General features: G+C 42.0%; 1 non-coding gene across 1 annotated transcript; it reads left to right on the top strand.

Moving 5' to 3' along the window:
* The first annotated feature begins 362 nt into the window (after positions 1 to 362).
* LOC129019215 (U1 spliceosomal RNA) lies at positions 363 to 526 on the top strand. Its single transcript, XR_008495559.2, has one exon. It is a non-coding gene; the product is annotated as a U1 spliceosomal RNA (small nuclear RNA).
* Positions 527 to 8,490: the final 7,964 nt, after the last annotated feature.

Below are 8,490 nucleotides of genomic sequence, written 5' to 3'. Positions count from 1 at the left end.
AGATTTCCACAAATCAGCAGTGAATTGAGAACTAGTTTTAAGGAAAACTGCTCAACATCTTCACCATCGTGTTTATCAACCTCAGAGTATTCTATGATAAGAATGTTTATTTATTCAATTCCTATAATCATATTTAGGATATATATATTATTATTATTAAAAAGTGGACTACTGTGAACATGTTTGCCAGATTTTTATGCATTATCATAAATGCACAATTTATCCTTTTCTTAAAGATAAATTTCTAGAGGTAGAATTGCTAGATCAAAGAACATACAGGTTTTTTTTAATAGAGAGCTTTTAAAATAGATAGTCAAGGTAGCCAAGTTTCTATCAATTTTACATTTGTGTATTAAAATGCACAAAGCACCTGGCATAGGAGATACCACAATCACGAAGGTGGTTTTCCCAGGGTGAGGCTTATCCATTGCACTCTGGATGTGCTGATACCTGCGATTATCCCAAATGTGGGAAACTCAGCTGCATAATTTGTGGTAGTGGGGGACTGTGTGTGTGCTCTCCCCTGATGTTTACTAAAAAGAAAAAAAATTTTATTCAAAGTAAATAAAGTAAAACGCACAAAGGAACAGCCCACACCTCACCCACACATGGACAAAATAAAAGGCAGAGACAACCTCGTTGTCTGGATTTACAGTTCTTTGAATACTACTGAGAACAAATATTTCAGAAAATAGTTATAGGTTATTTTTATCTTTTTTTTGAATAGTGAGTTCTTGACCTTTGTCCCTGGACTCCTTGAAGTCCCACCACATGTTAAACCTTAAGATAATACAAAGGACACTGATTTTGTCTACTCTGAAGAATTTCCAAGAGTAAGGAGCAAAGTTCCCCAGTTCCCATGGGACCTACCCCCACTCCAGCTCACACCCCTTGCCTAACCAAATTTGACTGCAAAGGTGTGACAGAGAAACTCCCAGCTTTTTTTTTTATCTCTGGCTCTAGAACTTTGAAGCCGCTCAACCTAAAGACAAGTCTACTCAAATGGCAAACCCTACCAGCCATGTCTGGGCTCCCACCCCTCCCCTCCTCTCCCTTTAGAACTCAGCCTCAGCTCCTGCCAGATCGTGACATCTTTACTCCTCTTGCCCTAACATTCCCAGACAGTAGAAGACTTAGTCTGAAAATATATGTGTTCCCCATGTGTGTCTGCATCTGTCAGAGAGAGTCAGTTCAGCAGACCCTCACTGAGTGTTTGAGCATGCAGGGCCCTGAGCCCAGTGCTATTAGAGACATGGAGATTAAAAAAAAAAAAACAAGACATGGCCGGCTGCAGTGGCTCAGGCCTGTAATCCCAACACTTTGGAAGGCTGAGGCAGATGGATTACTTAAGGTCAGGAGTTCAAGATCAGCCTGACCAACATGGTGAAACGCTGTCTCTACTAAAAATACAAAAAATTAGCTGGGCATGGTGGTGGGCACCTGTAATCCCAGCTACTTGGGAGGCTGAGGCATGAGAAACACTTGAACCCAGGAGGCGGAGGTTGCAGTGAGCTGAGATTGCACCATTGCACTCCAGCCTGGGAGACAGAGCAAGACTCCATCTCAAAAAAAAAAAAAAAGAAAGAAGAAAGACATAGTCTTTGCCTTCCAGAAATTAACAATCAGGTATGTGACTTGTACTCAGATAATGATAGATGGGTACATTTTGAAAATCCTGTAACAGAAGTAAAGACACTGTGCTGTGGGAGGCTAACTTCCAGTCTGGAAAGTTGAAGACTTCATGGAGGAAGTGGAATTTAAGCCTGACAGAAATCGGGGAAAGACAGTCCAGGAAGAAGAAACAGTCTAAGTAAAGGCAAAAAGATGGGGTAGTTAATTCAAGAACTGCTGAGTTCCATTTAGCTGAGAGTAGTTTATCTGCAATGGACTGAAGTTTGTATCCCCCCAAACTTTGTACGTTGAAATGCTAACCCCAAAGCAAGGGTATTTGAAGATGGAGTCTTTGAGAGATGATTAGGTCATGAAGGTGGAGCCCTTATGAATGAGATTAGTGTTCTTAGATGTGTAAACCAAAAATAAAATTCTAAGCCGTTCAATTGACTGATTAAGCCCCCTCTCAGCCAAGGGCATTCCAAAGTAAAAGTAGTTCAGGCTATGATGGAAAGCGGAAGTCAGACATGCTTCATTATACTCTCCTCCTTTTGGAATTCAGGCACAAATGGTCAGTGCTAACATTAAAACAGAGATCTTAAGATGGATAAAACAGATTCTTTGCAGCAATAAGATACCAAATTCCAACCTGACTCTACTATAGCATCCCATGATAGATAGTAGGCCCTGAAAGAAATCAAAGTATTTTACCCTAAAATTTATTTATTTGACATATTTTGAAATGGCCCTGCAAAGCTGCCTCTTGTAGGGAAAATTACTCTCTAGAGAATCCTCTTCCCTTTCCAGGTCTTTTCCCTGATCTAGGAGAGAATCAACTCTTTCAACCAATTGCCAATCAGAAAACCTTTGAAATCACCTGTGACCTGGAAGCCTCCACCTCACCCCGCCCCACTTGGAGTTGTCCTGCCTTTCCAAACTGAACCACCGTGCACCTTACATGCATTGATGAATGTCTGCCTATAACTTCTGTCCCCCTAAAATGTATAAAATTAAGCTGTGACCCAACTACCTTGGGTACATGTTGTCAGGACCTCGTCAGGCTGTGTCATGAGTCATGGTCCTCACATTTGGCTCAGAGTAAATCTCTTCAAATATTTTACACAGTTTGACTCTTTTCATTGACATAAGAAGAGGCCAGAAGCCAGGTACAGTGTCACACACCTGCAGTCCCAGCTACTCAGGAGGCTAAGACAGGGGGATTGGTTGAGCCCAGGAGTTTGAGTTCAGCCTGGGCAATATAGAAAGACCCTGTCTCTAAAAAAGAAAAAAAAAAAGAAGAAGCCAGAGAGCTAGTCAGCTCTCCTTTTTCCATGTGAGGACACACCAAGAAAATGACTGCCTGTGAACCAGGAAAAGAGCCCTCACCAAGAACCCAACCCTGCTGGCACCCTGGTCTCAGACTTCCAGCCCCCAAAACTGTGAGAAATAAATATTTGTTGTTTAAGCCACTCAGTTTACAGTATGTTGTTACAGCAGGCACTGTCTAAGGAGAAGGAATAGAAGATGAAGTCAGGCAGGAAGGCAGAGGCCAAACTTTGGAGGCCTGAACGCTGGGCCAAGAAATGGAGTTTTATTGACAACATTTAAGCAAGGAAGACATAGTCATAAGTGATCAGATATAATTGGCCACAACTATTTTAATTTAGAGATTAGATACCTAACCAAGAAAGACAAGAAAAGATGTAAGTTGCCTACTCTGCCTTAAAAAAATAACAGGCCGGGTGCGGTGGCTCATGCCTGTAATCCCAGCACTTTGGGAGGCCAAGATGGGTGGATCACGAGGTCAGGAGAGCAAGACCATCCTGGCTAACACAGTGAAACCCTGTCTCTACTAAAAATACAAAAAAAATTAGCTGGGCGTGGTAATGGGCACCTGTAGTCCCAGCTACTTGGGAGGCTGAGGCAGGAAAATGGAGTGAACCCGGGAGGCAGGGCTTGCAGTGAGCCGAGATAGCGCACTGCACTCCAGCCTGGGCGACAGAGCAAGACTCTGTCTCAAAAATAAATAAATAAATAAATAACATAACCGTTGCCATTGATGTGGACAGATTCCTGTTCATCTATGGATCATGCAACATAACAATGGATACGTACATTGTCCCACACCTGCCATTTTGATGTGGGGATGCTGTTTGCTTACAACTCAGAAAACTTCATGTGTGCTCAATCTTTATAGTTTGTTTGTGTGGGTCTTTCTCTCTGAGCTGGTGTCCAAGATTTTCAGACAGATGGAAGAGCAAGTGTATCCTCTGTGTCCAGATCCTTAAATGCATCTGAGCAGCCTTTGACCCCACCTGTCCCCACGCCTTGATTTCAACCCCACGAGTGGGTCAAATGAGAACCTCTCTCCTGTCTCCTCTCTCTCTCTCTCTCCCAGTCTCCTCCTTCCAGCCCAGAAAGGGTCTTTATTGCCTTCCTGTATGGTGAGAAATTACCCTATATGACATCCTACCTAATTTCCTCCCCTATTGTTAACATGAATAAACTCAAAACTCTAATCCTCCACCTTTGATTCACATAGAACCCACAAACCTTACTTCTCCCAAAGAAGCTGGCTCTGCACATAAAAATCTTGCAAATGAAAATCCTGATTATTATCTCTGAAATGCACCTGAAACCCTATCTGGGAAGTCAGGAACTGAAATTGATCTCTAGTCTTCAGTTAGATTTTGCAAAGCCCACTGTGTAGTAAATGATTTAACTTTGCTCAAAGAGCGGTCTGGCCTTTGCTGTTGCCCCTGGGCAGTCATCTCTAAGCCCTTGGAATGTCCTGCCTGATAACAGTGTCCTTGTTTTCTAAGGGACTTTGGACTACACCAGAAAGTCCAACAGTGTGATTTATAGTGAAAATTTGAGTCATATGATATCAGTTCAACCTCTAGAGGAGCTGGAACTTGAGGTTAGCCATGTGGAAAGTTGACCATGAAACCTCAGTACAAACTCTTAGACTACCACAGTGGCTCATGCCTGTAATCCTAACACTTAGAGAGGATGAGGTGGGAGTATCACTTGAGGTCAGGAGTTCAAGACCAGCCTGGGCAACATAGCAAGACCCTGCCTTTACAAAATAAATTTTAAAATTAGCCAAGCATGGTGACACATGCCTGTATTCCCAGCTACTTGGGAGGCTGAGGCTGGAGGATTGCTTGAGCCCAGGAGTTTGAGGTTACAGTGAGCTATGACTGTGCCACTGCACCATAGCCTGGGTGACAGAGCAAGACCCTATTTCTAAAATAAAATAACCCTGGACACCCAGGCTCAGGTGAGCTTCTTGGCTGGCAGTACTCCATATGTATTATCAAACATCTTTGCTGGAAGAGTAACACTGTCCATGACACAGGGAGAAGATGGCTAAAAGCTCCATGCTTGGAATTTTCCTGGACCCTGCCCTACATGTCTCTTCCCTTGGCTGATTTTCATCTGTATGCTTTCCCTGTACTAAACTGTAACCATGAGTATAACAGCTTTCAGTGAGCTCTGTGAATCCTTCTAGAAAATTCTAGCAAATGACCAAACGTGGGTATGGTCTTGGGAACCCCCTGAACTTACATTTGGTATCAGAAGTGAGGGTGGTCTTGAGGGCTATTTGTCTAATTCTTCACCCCCTGATAGTAGCTGCCACAGCCTTAGTGGGAAAAGACGACCACAGAGCAACAAAAATTAACTGTGATGAGAATTAGACAAGATAATAGTTCCTAATACACACATATAAAAAGAAAACCAACAGTGCACACTAGGTGAATGCTAATAGTGAGATGCAGGCTCTGAGTAGTACCAAATTCAGAAGAAGGAACAGTGACTGTGGGTGAAAGTGGTGAGGGAAGACTTCCTGGAGGTGGTGGGACTTGAACTGGGATTTTGAGGATGTAGAGAAATTAAACAGGCATAGTGAAGAAGAGCATTCCAAGTAGGAAAGAATATTTATATCAGCTTGCTAAACTGGCATATCGTTTAGAAGTCTAGAGAGTAAAGGTTACAACAGAAAATTAAGGTATTATTAGCCTTGAAAGCCTCCTGATGTTATTTATCTCCATGGGCTCCTACATTAGCCAATCACTGTAAAAATCTTTTCAAAATACCAAGAATCCCATTGCTAATTTGGAACACAGAGGCAAAGATTCTATTCTTGATTCTTTGATCTTTTCCACAGGCCATGCTAAACATATCTCTCTGAAAGAGTAGATTGGCCATGAGAAAGATGGGATCGGTGAAGACCCACGGCCTTTGTACTCACAAGAAAGCCTTGGGAGTCAACAACGCTGCTGCGCTGCCCAACATCAGCCATGCCAGAGGATGAAAGTTCACTGCCCATCTCCTGCAGGTGCCAGTCACGGAGGATGAAAGCAAACAGTGCCCCCTAGAGGTGTGTGATGGGGCTGCCCTGTGGGTAAGGAAAAGCTTTAAGGCTGCAAGCCTGATGTAAAATCACTGGCTCTAATAAGAGAAATTACAGAGCATGGGCTCCTATACTGAAGGCCATAATATAATTAAGGTTAAGGAAACCAGGCGTCATGGTGCACGCCAGTAGTCCCAGCTACTCAGGAGGCTGAAGTGGGAGAATCACTTGAGCCCAGGAGTTCAAGGCTGCAGTAAGCTGTGATCATGCCACTGTACTCCAGCCTGGATGACAGAGCAAGACCCTGTCTCAAAAATAAATAAATAAATAAATAAGAAAACTAAGGAATCCCCCTACACACACACACACAGTGAAATACTTCCAAGTGTTCTCACCCAACCTGGATATACGGACTGTTTTCCATCTGTTCTCTCCAAAACACTATAGCAAACATAGGAAATAGAATTTTTCCCTTCTATTTCTGTTCTTTCTATTCCTATGCTTTCTATTTTCTATCTACTTACAGCTATCTATTTCTATTCTATTGTTTTGTATTCAAAACTATATAGAAAATAGAATTTCCCTTTTCAACATGACATAACTTTTTTAGGGAGATCAGGAACCTAATTAGAATTTGATAAAAGTCCTGAACTCTTACCCTAACAACACACACACACACACGAGAGAGAGTTTTGTGCAAAACTCTAGGTATCTCCAAAATCCCCCTGCCTCACAGGACCAAAATGTGATCCTGACATCCAGTGGTAAGCCCCTTCTTTATGATGTTCATTACTTTACCTCTGTCAGGAGTTTCTGAATTTTGGCTATGTCATAGTGTCAGTGTGGTCATTTACTTTTAAAAGACTTTGGAATGAGCTATGTAATGTGTCAAGGGTGATTCGTTAGCATATGAAGAGCCCCAAGCAAAAATTCACAATCCAGCAGTGGCTACTCAGCCCCTCAAATACTGATTGTTACTTAAGTTCACACCACAGGTTTGTAAAATAGCATGAAGGATGTTCGAAATAATTGACACTGGCAAAATGAGTGATGTTCAAGGAATAAGGTTGCCATAAAAATTATCCAGGCCCCTTGAAAACATTAATGCTAAATAAGCCAGACACAAAGGGACAAATATTATATGATTCAACTTATATGAGGTAGTTGGAATAGTCAAATTCATAGAGACAAAAAGTAGAATGATGGTTTCCCGGGACTGGGAGTAAGGGAGAAAGGAGAGTTATTCTCTAATGGAGGTAGAGTTTCAGTTTGGGAAAATAAAAAAGTTATGGAGATGCATGGTGGTGCTGGTTGCACAACATTGTGAATGTACTTAATGTCACAAAACTGTATACTTTAAAATGGTTCAAATGGTAAATCTTATGTATATTTTATCACAATGAGAAAAATTTACGCAGACCCTCCCATGCCTACATGAATGAAGTATAAGGAACAGGCAAGCCCAGGACCTAATACCGTTGGAGAAAACATTAGAGAAAGTGTCTGTCCCCACAATTTAGGGACTCCAACCAATATCTCATGTTAACATTTTAATCCACAGTGGCTGCAATGATTTACGATAGCCAGGATGGCCAATCTTAGTCTCTGGGCTTGACTTGACTTCAAAGTCATCAGAAATCATAGCATCCACCTCTAAGTAACCCTTTGATGAAGTCAGTGAGAGGGGCCTCCCCTGAGTTTAAGAAGCACAATGTGTGACTATTTTTATGCTTGTATATCTGGCAGAATTCTATCAAAAATTTGCTTTCACTGTAACATCCCACCCCTGGCCAGGTTGTGGAGAAGGTTTCCTCCCTAATCTCCAGAGGCTGCTACTCTTCTAACCAAGGAACCTGACAATTGCTGAACAGGCCAGATTCGCCTAAGCCACTATCCAAGTTCAAAAGAAACTCAGCCTGGCCTACGGCCAAGAATGCAGCAAAACAGACAGTAGCTCAGGCCTCCAGCCTGGCCCCAGCTGAGCTGACAGCTGCCCAAAAACTTCACCCTGATGGGATTGCTTTGACTTGGAGAAAAGCCACAGGATTTTTAGAGTCCCATCTTGTCTCCACCCAGACTCAATAAGAGAAACTGTAGCCACACCAAGACCAGTTGCTGGGGAATATAAGAGAAAAAAGGAAAAAGACTACTTAATTAAGGAGCTAACTCAGTTATTTATCAGGAAAGCTAAGTTCATGCTGCAGGATAGATAAATATAGACCTTAAATATAAAATGTTACACCGTATCATAACTAAGTTAAAGCTCATAAAGATTAGAAAATTGTTAATTCTCAAATTTCAGGAACATTGCATCCTAAAAGAACAAAGAGTGAGAAACTGAAACAGTCAACACAAGGTCCGCCAACTCAAATGAACTTCAGATATGAATTAGTTAGCTCTTTCAGTTACCAGTAAATATTTACTGAACGCGTCCAATATACCAGACAGCTCTGAGATAGCATGCAGGAATAACGGTGGTATGGTCTTTTTTTTTTCCTATTTCCGTAGGAGCTTATGGTTAT

The sequence above is a fragment of the Pongo pygmaeus genome, chromosome 17 (genome assembly GCF_028885625.2).
Source record: "Pongo pygmaeus isolate AG05252 chromosome 17, NHGRI_mPonPyg2-v2.0_pri, whole genome shotgun sequence".
Taxonomy (NCBI): Eukaryota; Metazoa; Chordata; class Mammalia; order Primates; family Hominidae; genus Pongo; species Pongo pygmaeus.
This window is presented reverse-complemented; position numbering and strand designations above follow the sequence as displayed.